This window comes from Natator depressus, chromosome 2 (assembly GCF_965152275.1).
Source record: "Natator depressus isolate rNatDep1 chromosome 2, rNatDep2.hap1, whole genome shotgun sequence".
Lineage (NCBI taxonomy): Eukaryota > Metazoa > Chordata > Testudines > Cheloniidae > Natator > Natator depressus.
Window position 1 is genome coordinate 258,453,011 of NC_134235.1, and position 14,274 is coordinate 258,467,284.

Here is a 14,274-nt window from a genome sequence, read left to right on the forward strand (position 1 = left end):
CCTCCTACCAATAACCAGGGGAGAAGTTGTCTGTGTTATCAGTGCCAAAAACAGGATATCTAGGTTCACAAGGAATTGCCACATGAGTTAAGACCCAAGGTCCATCCAGTCCAGTATCCCATCTCTGAAAGTGGCTACAACAAGGTGCTTCAGAGAAAGGTACAAGAACCCCCATAGTGAACAATCACATATAACCTGAATATGGGCAAGTTTCTGCTCCCTGTCATTTATTGCTTGGCTTATGCCCTGAAGCATGAGAGTGTATATCATGTATCCCATCTAACAGGACTGTGGATCCATGAGAATGTTTAATCTTGGTCTGATTTCTTTATGGTATCTTGTGCCAAAGGGTAATCCTGGAAGGTTTTATATCTTATACCAGTCTTTAATTTGTTGCCATTCAATTTCATTGGCTGTCTCCTGTTAGAGGCTATGTAGAAGAGCACAATTTACCTCCTGGGAAACAATTAATCAGTGTAGATTCAAAGGTCAGAAGGGGTCACTGTGATCATCTCATCTGATCTCCTGTATAACACAGGCCAGAGAACTTCCCCAAAGTAATTCTTAGAGCAGATCTCTTAGAAAAACCTCCAATCTTGATTGAAAAGTTGCCAGAGATGGAGAATCCATCACAAACTTTGGTAAATTGTCCCAATCGGTTAATTACCCTCACCATTAACAAATTTACGCTTTATTTCTAGTGTGAATTTGTCTAGCTACAACTTCTAGCCATTGGATCATGTTAGGCCTTTGTCTACTAGACTGAAGATCCATTATCAAATATTTGTTCCCCCATAAACTGTGATCAAGTCACCCCTTAACCTTCTCTTTTTTTAAGCTAAATACATTGAGCTCCTTGTGCTTATCACTATAAAACTTGTTTTCTAATCCTTTGAACCATTCTTGTGGCTCTTCTCTGAACTATCTCCTGTTTGTCAACATCCTCCTGAACTGTGGACACCAGAACCGGACACAGTATTCCAGCTGCGGCTGCAATCATTGCAAATACAGGGGTAAAATAACCTCTCCACTCCTCCTTGAGATTCCCTCTATCATGTCCTCTCTCCATCAACCCCTCCTTAAGAGAAACAGTCCCAATCTTTTCAGTTTCTCCTCAGCTGCCCAAAGCTGATGGATAAGCCCCTCCCTAAGCGAATGCTATTCAAGGTCAACCTTGTCAGAACAGAATGTAAGCCAGACTTCTCAGAATGTTCTTTCCCCAGCCCAGAGGAAAGCCAGTGGACATGGATGGGAGGTTTTCCAGAGTCTATGTGTATGGTTCCCCAATCTCCCCAGCTGCCAATCCAATACTCAATTCACGGAGGCTTTTGTTTGTAGGAAAGTCTTGTGACATAGTTTCTACATGTGGTAAAACAGAGTGGGTCTTGTGAGCAGGTTGTCGCCGGGTATTTATATTTTAAAGGCCTGATTCCTCTGCGGCTGCATATTGGTGGAGATCCATTGAAAGCAATGAATCTCCACCCCCCTCCCCCCCACCCCCACCCCACCCGATTTATCCTAGCAGAGGGAGTGGTTGGCTTATTTTATTTGGTTTGATCCGATCTGACAGTTCAGAGGACGTTGGTGGCAGAAGTAACATTACAACTGGAGACCGCCTGAACCAAACCATAAAGACCAGATCTTCAGCAGGTGTCCATCAGTGCAGCTCAGCCAAAGTCAATGGAGTGACACCAGTTTACACCCGCCAAGGATCAGCCTTGTCGCGTCTGAACATTCTTGAACTTTGATCACTTGGATCGAGAACAGCTCCAGATTTCACAGCTGGACTGGAGAGCTGTGCTAGTCTTCAAGATCAGAAGAGCTCCTGAACTTTCGGGAACATATTCTGCAATTTTCTTTCTCTCTGACCAAATACTGCTGCTTTCTTTTTTTTTCACCCCAATATGACTGAAAGACTCTCATTCAATATACTATAGAAGTAGTGATTGCACGAGGAAATACTTCAGCTTCTGGATCTGGTTTTCCCCACAGAAGCCTGAGCAAGGTGCAATCTTGCGGTAGGATGGCAGGCCACTGCCTTTAGGTTCCAAATGCTCAGCCAGAATGAGACACCAATTCTTCCTGAGTACCCATGGGGGGAACAGAATTATTGGAAAGGAGCAGGGATGCAGGTGTGGGACCTTTGGGACGTCATGCACAGGCCTGATCTCTTTCAGAATGTTGGGTGGAATGTCAATATCCCCCAATGATTTATAGTCATGAAGTCACACACACACAAACCCAGGTGACCAGGGCTGAGCTACAATCATTATGGTCCCCTTCTTTTCCAGCCAGGGAAATACATATACCTGTGCACTTCTTTTGGGCAACAGTGGCATCTGGTGGCTAGCTAAGTTTTGCTTTTAAAATCGATACTCAGCCCCACCACCTCTCAAGATGGACTAATGGTCAGAGCAGGGGAGAGACCTGGGAGTTGGGAGTCCTGGGTTCCACATTGGGAGACGCTGGGTTAATTCATCTCGCTGTGCCTCGGTTTCTCTTTCTGTAATGTGGGAATAATGATAGATGAGTTGTGAGGTTCAACTCATCAAAGTCTGCGAATTGCTTTGGGGTGGCGAGGCAGAAGGCGTTGCAGAAGTGCTAAGTATTATTAGGGGAGTGATGGCTGGCTGCCCATTGCAGTGCCTGAGAACAGTGGACTTGGACCTGCTGTTTGCCCTGGAATGGAGTTTTTGGATAGGCAAAAGGTGGAGAACTGTCACAAGGAACAGAACCTTGGGAAGTCTCTTCTGCTTGATCTCTGTCCTAGCACATTTCCGTCTTCCTTCAGGACTCTCCCTGGCACCACCTACATGTACTAACTGTCGTGGTGTTTTGTTCTTCTCATGAGGAAAACCCTCTATTAGGAGCTGCACAAAGTTGAATACTTGCTATAAAGCAAACACGTGTTGACCATACAGCTGCAAAAACAACTCCAAAGTAAGTCAAAGAGAGGCTGCTTATGACCTAAATGAAATAATGTGTCGTGTACTTCTTGTACATGGTAGATTCTAGCAGGTCAGGCTTCTGTATCAGATATAGACTGGCTACAGAACTTACTTCTGAACAAGATACACACCAGATGTGTTCCTCATAGCATCCTGCCAGGTATGGCTAAGGTTGTTCTAAATAATGCATCCGATGAAGTGAGCTGTAGCTCACGAAAGCTCATGCTCAAATAAACTGGTTAGTCTCTAAGGTGCCACAAGTCCTCCTTTTCTTTTTTCTTTTTACGAATACAGACTAACACGGCTGTTACTCTGAAACCTCTAAATAAAGTATTTCTCACACAGTACCACCTAGTGGCTGAACGGCATAATAGAGTTTAATATTCCATTACATCCTCCCTTTTAAGTTTATTCACAGAATATCAGGGCTGGAAGGGACCTCAGGAGGTCACCTAGTCCAACCCCCTGCTCAAAGCAGGACCAATCCCCAGTTTTTGCCCCAGATCCCTAAATGGCCCCCTCAAGGACTAAACTCACAACCCTGGGTTTAAGCAGGCCAATGCTCAAACCACTGAGCTATCCCTCCCCCAAGTTCTACATTCCTACCATTTCATTTACAAATATACACTATCACGCGATCTTTGAAGTTCAGTACATATCAGTCTAAGTGTCTCTGAATCATACTGCTTTTCTAATTACACCACCTGAATGCACAATGACGTGGTCATCTGGCTGTCCATAAGTTGCAATGACTGGCTATGGTTGGTTTGGAATCTCTGAGTCACTGCCACCTTGTTCTGCAGCCACCACTGGTAGAATTTGCTCTGTTAGTTCTTTCTGAGGAACAAATTTCAGATGTTGATGGTTTCTGTTGAACCCTCCACTGTCAGTCTAGATCTTTGAATTCTGTTTCTGGAGAAAGAGCTGGAGTTGTCCACCCTTTTTCTTCATCCAATTTGATATAAACACAGTCATCAGGTTCTAGATCCGGCAGTTCTCTAAGTGACGTCTATTGTCAAAGTGTCTGTAGGCTCTTTTTGCCTTTTTATCCGATTTGTTGACTCTCTTCCTATCTAGCCACTTTGGCAATAGGTTCTTTTCCAAAGCTGGAACAGTAGTTCTGAGTTGTCTTCCCATCAGGAGTTGTACTGGACTACATCCAGTAGCGGCTATTGGTGTTGATCTGTAACTCAGAAGAACAAGGAATGGATCTTCCTGCTGTAAGACTTTCTTGGCTGTCTCTCCAGCTCTCTTAGCCTCTCCATTCACTTGTGCGGAATGTGGGCTGCTGGGAATATGATCCAAATAATATTTCGTTTGGAACGACTTAAATTCTGCTGCAGTAAATTGTGGTCCGTTTTCCATCACTGGTTGTTCTGGAATAGTGAAGTGAGCAAAAGTACACTTCGGTTTCTTGATAACACTGCAACATGTTATGTCTTTCAAGTACATTATGTTTATAGACCTGGAAAAATACTCCACTACATCCAGGTAATGGTGTCCTCTGAATTCACATACATCTGCAGCTATTCTTTTCCAAGGTCTGTCTGGTAGGGGTGTTGTGCTGGTCTGGACTGTTAGTTCTGCAATGACCACATGCAGATTTATGCTCTTACTGATGGCTGGCCACCAAACTGAGCGGATGGCCCCTTCATGGCATTTAGTGAATCCATGTCCTTCGTGAATGAGGTTTAGGATTTCTCTTCCCATTTGGTTTTGGAATTCTGATGCAATCGCCTTTAATCAGGAGTCCATTTGACTTGCTTCATTGTCCACAGACCACAAAGTAGTCTCTTGTCACTGCCTGAGCATCCCTTAGCTACTCAGGCCAGCCGGCCCTGATATAAATTGAAACTTCTTGAACTTGCACGTCTGTCGAGGTTGCTTTTTCCAGCTGATGCAGTCTCTTTTCTGCCACTGGTCTGCGTGCCTTCACAGCATCCCCGTGCACCGTTGTCATCTTCGCGTTCACAGGTAATTGAGTGCAATGCTGGGCTCCAGGACAGAGTGTCTGCTACTACCAGATTTTTCCCAGGGAACATGTTAAGCAATTCAGGTACATTGCATAAATCTTATCAATAGATGCTGGCATCTCGGCCGTGCTTGATCCAAGTCTTATCTGCTGGGTGATGTATTTCTAACTTCTGTTTTAATTTCTGCGTGTTGATGCAGGGCTTGTGACTTTAATGTTGATCCCGGAGGGAGGGCTGCTTTTTTCATGTGTAACTTTTGTATTTTCACTGTACTGAGCTGTGCTGATTTTAACACAGCAACTGTTCTGACAAGTGGGTACATCTACACTGCAAAAAAAAATAAAAATAAATAAATAAAAAAGTGGTAGCACATCTCACAGCCCGGGCCCGCAGACTCGGGCTCATGCTATGGCGCTAAAAAAGCCACGCTAGACGTTCCCATTCGCGCTGGAGGCTGGGCTCTGAGAGTCTGGGCTCTGAAACCCACCCTCCCCACCCCCGGGTTTCAGAGCCTGACCAGAAATATCGACATGTCTGTAAGCAGGGTCTGAGTGAATGCTTCCCCGGCAGCTAGCTGGGAAGGGGAGAGACTCTGGGTGTGGTTATGTAAATACAGTTTGCTCCTGCTTTGCTTAGATATTCAGCAGATGGAGCGGTGTTTTGCTCATTGTAATCACCTTGGCTAGTGTTGGGTCACAAATCAAATTAGTACTAAATGCAGGGATACTGAAATATGGTTACCAATGTTGTAATTATTGTGGGAATACAGGGAAGCAGGACGGTGCTTAACCTGTTCCAAATGGGAGGGTCACCCTTAGCAGAGAGGACATGGCCCTGTGAAAGTAAGAGGGGTGGGGACAGGGGTCCTTGTCAGGAGGTTGCATAACCCTCTTTCCAGGGGTCCTCTCTAGACTGGCTTAACTTGTTCTTCCCAACTGTTCAAATAATAGAGCTAAATAGGGTTCATTAGGAATCTCTTTGTTATTTTAATTGCTTAATGAGAGCTGAAACCAGTTGGGGTAGGACTGTGTTTCTGCCCTGCCTGCTAAGAGCTCAAATCACTGAGAGACAGATGTGCAGAGGTTGTGGCAGATGGTGACTGACAGCCAGCTGGCAAATAAGTGGCCAGAAGGGCAGCACAGAGAGGTGTGATAAGCAGCCAGCTGGGTGGCTGGTGGAGGGGCGCGGTGGGAGTAGTGAGCAGGTGGCCTGTAAGTGGCCAGCGGAGCAAGTAAGGTGCCTCTTTAACCCCCTCCCTCTCCCCCCCCCCCCCCCCAGGGTAGGAGGTGAACTCTGCAGATCACCTCTAGACTCTGGGCCTGCACTGACCAAGGGCAGCAACTGTGAGTGGGGTGCAGACAAGAGTCGGGCATGTGAAAGGGACTTTTGGGTTGCTGGACTTAAGAACCGAAAGGGAAAAGGGTGCCGCCCAACCTACTTGGGGGTGGGTCTTTTGCTCATGATTTGTGTTTATGAACCCTGTTTGTGGTGTTTTCCCAAATTAACACCGAGTTACTTACCTCCTTTTATTAAAAGTTTCTTTTCTACACTCAGACTCTGTGCTTGCGAGTGGGGCAGTATTGCCTCTCAGAGGCGCCCAGGGGTGGTGTGTAAATTTTCCCAGGTCACTGGGTGGGGGCTTGAGCCAGTGCTGTGTTGTGTCAATGGGAAGGAACCCCTAGATATTGAACCTGGCCCTGGTTGCTGCTGGCTCCACCTGGCAGAGGGGTTACATGTCTATCTGTAGTGCTGTAGCAGAAGCCTGGCAAGCCTGAGTCCACAGACCCAGGCTCTGAGACTCGCTGCTGTGGGGTGTATCTTTTTTTTTTTTTGCAGCACAGACATACCCTTTATTGTGTTGAACACTATGGCCTAAGGCTAAGGTCCAGGTCCAGAGAGATCTAGGTGCCTAACTCCCACTGAAATCAGGCAGCTAAACACCCGTGAGGCCCATAGCCTAAGCCACTATATTAATAAACTTGAAATATATGTACTAGGCCCTGGATTGAGACGAGACAGACACTGAACAGCCAATGGGTTCTTATTGATAGCACCAATTGTTGAGTAGCACCTAGACGCCCTAAGCAAGATTGCAGGCCTGTTTGGTTCCTCGCTGTTCAGATACATAGTCCCTGTTGAAAGAGATTACAATTTAAACAAAGTATTGTGCCTGTGTTTACATCCCAGTGAGGATCTGGGCCTAAATGACTTGCCCAAGGTCAGACAGGAAGTCTGTGGCAGAGCCAGGGCTTGAACCCAGATCTCACGAGTCTCACTGCCTTAAAAACAAGGCCATGCTCTCTCTCAGGAAAACCCACCCTTTCACCTGCTACTCCCCCCCAAGCTGAATGGAAGCTAGCACCCTCACTGTGCCAGGTGTCATGTCCATCTCCAGAGTGGGGTGATAGTTTTTCACTCAAACTGGAGGGGGAAATGGCATCCTTTCTAAACCAGCAACTTAAATGGGGGAGGCAGCTTTTGGTTTCATTGTCAAAACCAAAAATTTTCAGTGTTGAGCTTTGGAATGTTGGGGGGTTGGGTTTTCTTACCCCTTTCTTCCTTTCTCCTACCCCCAGCCCCATTTCCCCAGTGGCTGCAATGCCATGAATAATGGCAAAGGAGTCGGAAGTCTTTCACGGCCTCCTTTTTCCACTTCTGCTTTTCGAAACCTCCTCAACTGTGGCAAGGTTCCTCAGTGTCTGAAAGGAAAAAGATTAAAAAACATGCACACACCTACACACACATGGACATCATTTTATTGCTTGTTAGTGGCAGGAAGGGTTTGCGGGGGCATGGGGAAGCAGGGTTTCAAAAAAATAGTGGGGAACGGGGGTTGTTCGGTTTTGAGCCCTGCACAAGGGAAACAACTTCAAAAGTTTTAGCAAAGTTTTTTTTTCTTTTCTTTTTTTTTTATCAGTTCTAAACTTGAACCATCCAGCAGCTCCCTAAAATCAGCCTTCTCTGATTTCTGTTTGCTGGCTGGTAAAATAAAAACAGGGGAATCTTACACAGAAAAGCCACTCAAAATTATAACGTCCCATCACAAGTTCTATAGGAACACGAGACTGGAAAGAACTTCCAGGCTCATCAAGTCTCTTTCCCCTGCTATTCCAGTCAACACTCCCTCCCTGTCATAAATCGAGCCCCATCTCCTACCATTGAAGGGGGCTGAATGACACAGTGAAATGCAAACACTGGCCTTAAATGCATAGATATAAACCTATCCCAGTTGATTTAGTGCTCCACACGCACCAACTCCTAGCAACAGAGGCAGCCGCTCAACGGAAATAAGACAGTGGTTTTTAAGGCATTGCTTCCAGGGCTGCTCCAGGCTCTGACTTGTGAATAAACTGGATTTCAAAATGGAAAACAATTGTGGGTTAATAAGTGTGAGTAGGAGCAGAGGAGGAGGACAGTCTGCTGCCGATTGGGGAGGAGGCGGGATTGGACTTTTCCAGGCCAGTTGCATGCTGCGTCTGATATGAAGATTTCAGAACTGCCCCCCACCCCGCCTCCCAAGCCCAGCAAATACTAAAGGGTTATCCCGGGATGAGATCCCAGGGAAAATAAAGACTGTCTGATAAGAAAGCCACTGAAGCCTGAATGCACCCAAGATAACAAAGTAACTGAGCCAATGCTGACCGGCAGCAACGTGGTCCTGTGGCAACAGTGCCACTGGGGATTTCTTGTTTTAGGTGGATTTAAGGCTGGGGAAAGGGCCTGGAATAACAACACGGGAGAACAAACTCTTCTCTTTGCTGCTGGTTTGTGGCTAACACCAGGGCGGTGCTGCTTCAGCAGAGCACGACCACCCCAATGCTGTCCCATCTTTGTTAAGGGCGCAACAACAGGGCTGCTGGTTTTCCTTGTGAGGCAGTCAGCTGCTCGGAGAGACCCGGCTCAAATCCACCTGCTTATTTCACAGAGGCTGGCAGACAGGCACTACGAGCCGAGGCCAGCTTTGAACCAACTATGTGGGACGCTAAGCCCACCACCATTCTCCAGAGCCAGCCAGTGGCCTGCGAGCCAGGATCATTCACGTTGGAAACTGATCTTTCGCTTGTTATGTTTCATCCCGTCATTTTCTCCCAAGGATTCCCACCCTGCCCACTTTTAAAACTGACCCTTGGCAGGTGTCTTTATGGGTGATCTCTCCAGAGCCCCTCAACAGCCAGAAAAGGGGGAGGGGGGCTGCCAAACAGTCCACCTCCCCCTTCCCCAGCTTAGGGTGGTAATCGGCTAAGAGCTGAAGCTGGGTCTTTGAGGGCACGAGCCGTCGGGCCTGGGGTGTCTTTTAAACAGGCTCGTGGAGTTATTTTCAATAAGGTAGTTTGGCCCAATTGCTTCTTGCACTGTGTGAATCCATGAAACTGTATAAAACTTTTCTGGGCACTGGGGGCAGGGCTGCAGATTGGTTTTACTCTGGCCTCAGCAGCATTTACAGCAGCACCCACCAGTTGCTAATGGCTCCCCAAGGAGCTGCCTGCCAGCTGCGGATAGCCAGAGCACAGGGAGCTCTGCCGTTTCTCCCCCCACCCCCTGCCCCCCAGTTCTGAGGCTGGCAAGGAGTCCTCATAACCAGCCCCTCCTCTAACGGGGGAGATGAGACCATATATTTCACTCCCTCTGTTGCAGCAGAATGGAGCAAGCACCAGGATGTGGTTGCACCAAGCTTCTGATGCAAACTGGGTTTCAAAATTTAGCTCCCATAGCTGGCTGCATTTCCTTCCATAATATACGTGACTCCTAACATGTGCAGCAAGGTCATGACTATACTTCAATCTCATGCTTCAGGGCTTCACCTGTAGGGGTCAGGAAGGGATCCCTCCCCCCATACACCAGTGGCTAGCTGTGTTCAGGAGGGGCGGGGGGGGGGGTTGCTTTCCTTGGAAGAAGAGATTGGCTATAGCTGGAGGTGGGACACTGGACGGTATATCAGTGCTCTGAGGTGATGCAGAGAACCTTCTGTCTAGGTGCCTGCCTGGTGTGTCTTGCTCCCATGTTCAGGGTCAAAGTGATGGGGGTCAGGTTGGAATTTTGCCCCGGGCAGGTTGGCAGGGACACTGGAGGTTTTTTGCCTTCCTCTGCAGCATGGGGCGGAGCTCACCTGGGTAGATTTCACCTCATCTGTTCCCTGTCATTGCAGGGGCCTCAGGCACCAGGACACTCACCATAGGTGGCAGGTAGCTAGGGCTATACAGGGGTTCATCCCCCCCCCAACCACCACCCATGCACCGTTGGCAGCAACCAAAGGAGGATGAGCAGAGAGAGTCACTGGAGCAAGGCAGCAAGGTGAGGCTTCGGGGCTCAAGTATGGTGCTGTAGGCAAAGTCCATCCTGAGTGTGACCAGCACCCAGCCAGCCCTGTCACGGTCCCATGGGCAGCGGTGGCCAGTCCCTCCCTCCCCAATGCAAGCAGAGCTGGGGCGGGGGCCGGCATGGGAGGGAGTGAGACAGCTCCCCTCTCAAAACCTCCCCAGCCCCAAACTATGTTCTCCCCACTACCCTCTGCCCCCTGCCACTCCACCACCCCTTACCGCCCCCCGGGCCCTTCTGCTGCCCCCAACAGCCACATCCATCTACCCTACAGATCAGCCCAAACACCCCCAACTCCTGGCTGCACCAATCCCCGTGTCCCTCCCATTACTCCAGTCCCCTATGACTCGCCCACTGGGCCCCTCACCCCGTTAGGTCACCAGTCCCACATAACACTCCAAAGTGAAGATGGGATGCTGATGACAGGGCTTTCTCCCCACCTCTCCATGACTTCTTGGGGGGTGGGGCGGGGGGGAGGGTCAGATGGGTAGGGCCCCCCCTTCAGAGGAGCCCACCAAACCTGTATGTGGCAACACAATGGGCCAGAGTGGGGACCTGGGCCCAGCTCCATGGTGGGATGAGAGTGGGGCAGGCTTGCTCTCACCCCCACAGGGAGTCTCCCCTCCACACCAGGCCAAGAGAGAGACGGCGATTCCCCTGACCCCCCGCCCTGCCTACACATGCCAGGGAGGGGTTGGGGGCTGACCGTTTCACTCAGCCCCCACAAGAATATTTTCACAAGCCACCTATGCACCTCGGTGTCTCCCTCTGACACACCTTTTGCTCTCCTGAGGACTGAAATGGTTTAGTCTAAAAATCTCTGGGCTTAATATAGAATCATAGACATGCAGGGCTGGAAGGGACCTTGAGAGGTCACCTCGTTCATCCTGCTGTGCTGAGGCAGGGCCAAGTACACCTAAATGTGACAGGTGTTTGTCCAACCTGTTCTGAAACCTCCAATGACGGGGATTTCAGAACCTCCCTTGATAACTTGTTCCAGTGCTTAATTATCCCTATAGTTAGAAAGATTTTCCTAATATCTAATCTAAATTTCCCTTGCTGCTGATTAAGCCAAATACTACTTGTTCTACCTTCAGTGGCCATGAAGAACTATTCATCACAGATCTCTTTATAATGGCCCTTAACATATTTGAGGACTGTTATCAGGTTCCCCCCTCAGTCTTCGTTTCTCAAGACCAAACATACCCTGGTTTTTAACCTTTCCTCATTGGTCGGGTGTTCAAAATCTTGTATTGTTTCTGTTGCTCTCCTCTGGTCTCTCCAATTTGTCCACATCTGAAAGTGCGGCACCCAAAACTGGACACTCGTGAGGTCTCACCAGTGCTGAGTAGAGCAGGACAGTTACCGCCTGCGTCTTACATACATCACTTCTGTTAATACACCCCGGAATAAGCCCCTTTCACAGCTGCATCATGTTGTTGGCTCATATTCAGTTAAGGATCCACTGCAACCCAGAGATCCTTTTCAGCAGTGCTACCCCCAACCAATTACTCCCCATTTTGTACTTTTGCATTTGATTTTTCCTTCCTACACGGAACACTTTGCACTTGTCTTTATTGAATTTCATCTTGTTGCCTTCAGACCACTTCTCCCATTTAGCAAGATTATTTTGAATTCTGATCATAAGAACGGCCATACGGGGTCAGACCAAAGATCCATCTAGCCCAGTATCCTGTCTTCCGACCGTGGCCAATGCCAAGGGCCCCCGAGGGAATGAACAGAACAGGTCATCATCAAGTGATCCATCCCCTATCACCCATTCCCAGCTTCTGGCGAACAGAGGCTAGGGACACCATCCCTGGACCATCCTGGCTAATATCCATTGATGGACCTCTCCTCCATGAATTTATCTAGTTCTTTTTTGAACCCTGTTATAGTCCTACAAAGTGCTTGCAGCCCCTCCCAGCTTAGTGTCATCGGTAAATTTTGAAAGCATACTCTCCACTGCATTATCCAAGTCATTAATGCTGAATGCTACCAGACCCAGGACTGACCCCAGTGGGACTCTATTAGATGGATCCTCCCAGTTCGACAGTGAACCGCTGATAACCACTCTTGGAGTACAGTTGTGCACCTACTTTAGAATAATTAGACCACATTCCCCTAGTTTTCTTATGAGAACATCATGTGGGACTGTATCAAAAGCTTTTCTGAAATCAAAGGTATATTATGGCATCCGGGTAAAATGTAACGGCCTGTGAGATACAGGACATCAGACTAGATGATCTAATGATTCTTTCTGCCCTTAAACTCTATGAAACTTAATGAATTAAATTTAAAGGAAATACGTGGATAAGACTGATAGATCAGAAGGAAGGAAGGAGTTTACCCCTGATACTGTTGAATCAGCTGGGATTTGAGAGTCTCTGTTCTAGTCTCTGAATGCTCGTGCTTTTATTTCTTTATGCCAGTCTGCTACAGAATCCTTTATCTCCATGGTGTATGTAGGAGGACAATGAGAAAATGGCCCGTAATCACACGTTACCTGAAATAATCAAATAGTCCACAGAATTTGTCGACGACTGACAACAAAAAGATTTTGGCACCATGGATTCTAGTCACACCAAGGAAAGGGTGACTTTAAAAAGCCATCAGTTTGTGAGGATATTTGGCAAATGTAAAGGGTATTGAGCTTAGAGTACTCATTATAAAAACTGACTTTTTATATGCACAGGCCAGCAGACAGGTCTCAAATCTTTACCCCTTCCTCTCTCTCTCTGTGATGCCAAACCAAAGCTGGATTCAATGCAGTAGCCTAGAGATTGCAGATGGGCCTGATTTGCAAGGGCTTGAGACCGCTGAAGTTCATGGTCAAATTCCCAGAGGGCGGAGATGAGCTCCCATTGTAGCCAAAGGTTCAGAGTTTTCCTAGAGTTCAGGGGTGCTTGAAAAGAGGGCTTTGCTTGGGCCTATAGAGTGAGGGGCCAGGTCAGAATCCAGAATCTGCCAATGTTTAGAGCTGGGTTCAGGCTAGATGCTCAAAGCATGAAAATATTAAAAGAGATAAACTAGGAGTTCATAGGTCAAGGCCAAATTGAGCCCTGATTTCCACCCCCTGCCATCCCACTGAATTCGCCATTTACCAGCAAATAGCCCACTACATGCGGGAAAATGTACAGCCAAAACTACTTCTGCTGCTTTCAATGTAAAGGCCAATGCCCCTGTATATCAGTGGGATTGTGTGAAATACTCCACCCTGGGAGGGGCTGCTTTTGCATTATTTCCAGCCCAGGTAGATTGCTGGAACAATCTCACGCAATCTATGCCTTTTAAGATTGCCGGGGATATTCTGCAGATTCAAACTGTCACCTTTGAGCACTGATCGGAACTGAACTGTGAACTGCCTAGGAGCCTCGCCCAGGGCCAGATGATACCGTTCTGAGACTGCATGGCAGACTCATGTACTCCCCTCTCCATGCACCTGATATAACAAGTTCATCGGAGACAGATAGTGCTTTGCAAGGACAGACGCTATATGACTGTTTATGATAGCAAGTACTGAGTTACATGCTCAGCAGTTGTAAAAATATCCCTCATTGCTCCCCGAATGACTCAGCAAGGGTTCTTCCTGGAGGCAGCGATAAGATCATCTATTTCCCATTGCCACCTACCCATCCTTCTTGTCTGAATTAAAATTAAAAAGACAGGCGACTGCACACGGTTGAATCAACTCTGAGAACATGAGTTGTGGAGTTTGCGAGTTCTGGGTCCCGTCACACAAGAACGCATTTGTGATTAAGAACTGCTGCAATGTACGAAGCCAGTCTTGTACAGTGGGGAAGTTGCAACAGCTGAGTTGTTTATTGTGATGTCGTTTTCAGTTCGGATGGGGTCAGAGAAGCATCTAAGTGCCGCAATGCTCAGGCAAAGTTATCCAGGGCCCTCTGGTTGGGAAGCTCTCGATTCACCCGGGGGTGAGGGGCACAGGTGCCGACTTTCTGATTTCCCCGGGGGTGCTCAACTCCCTGCTCCACCCCAGGCCCGGACCCACTCCAACCCTTTCCCCAAAGCCCCAC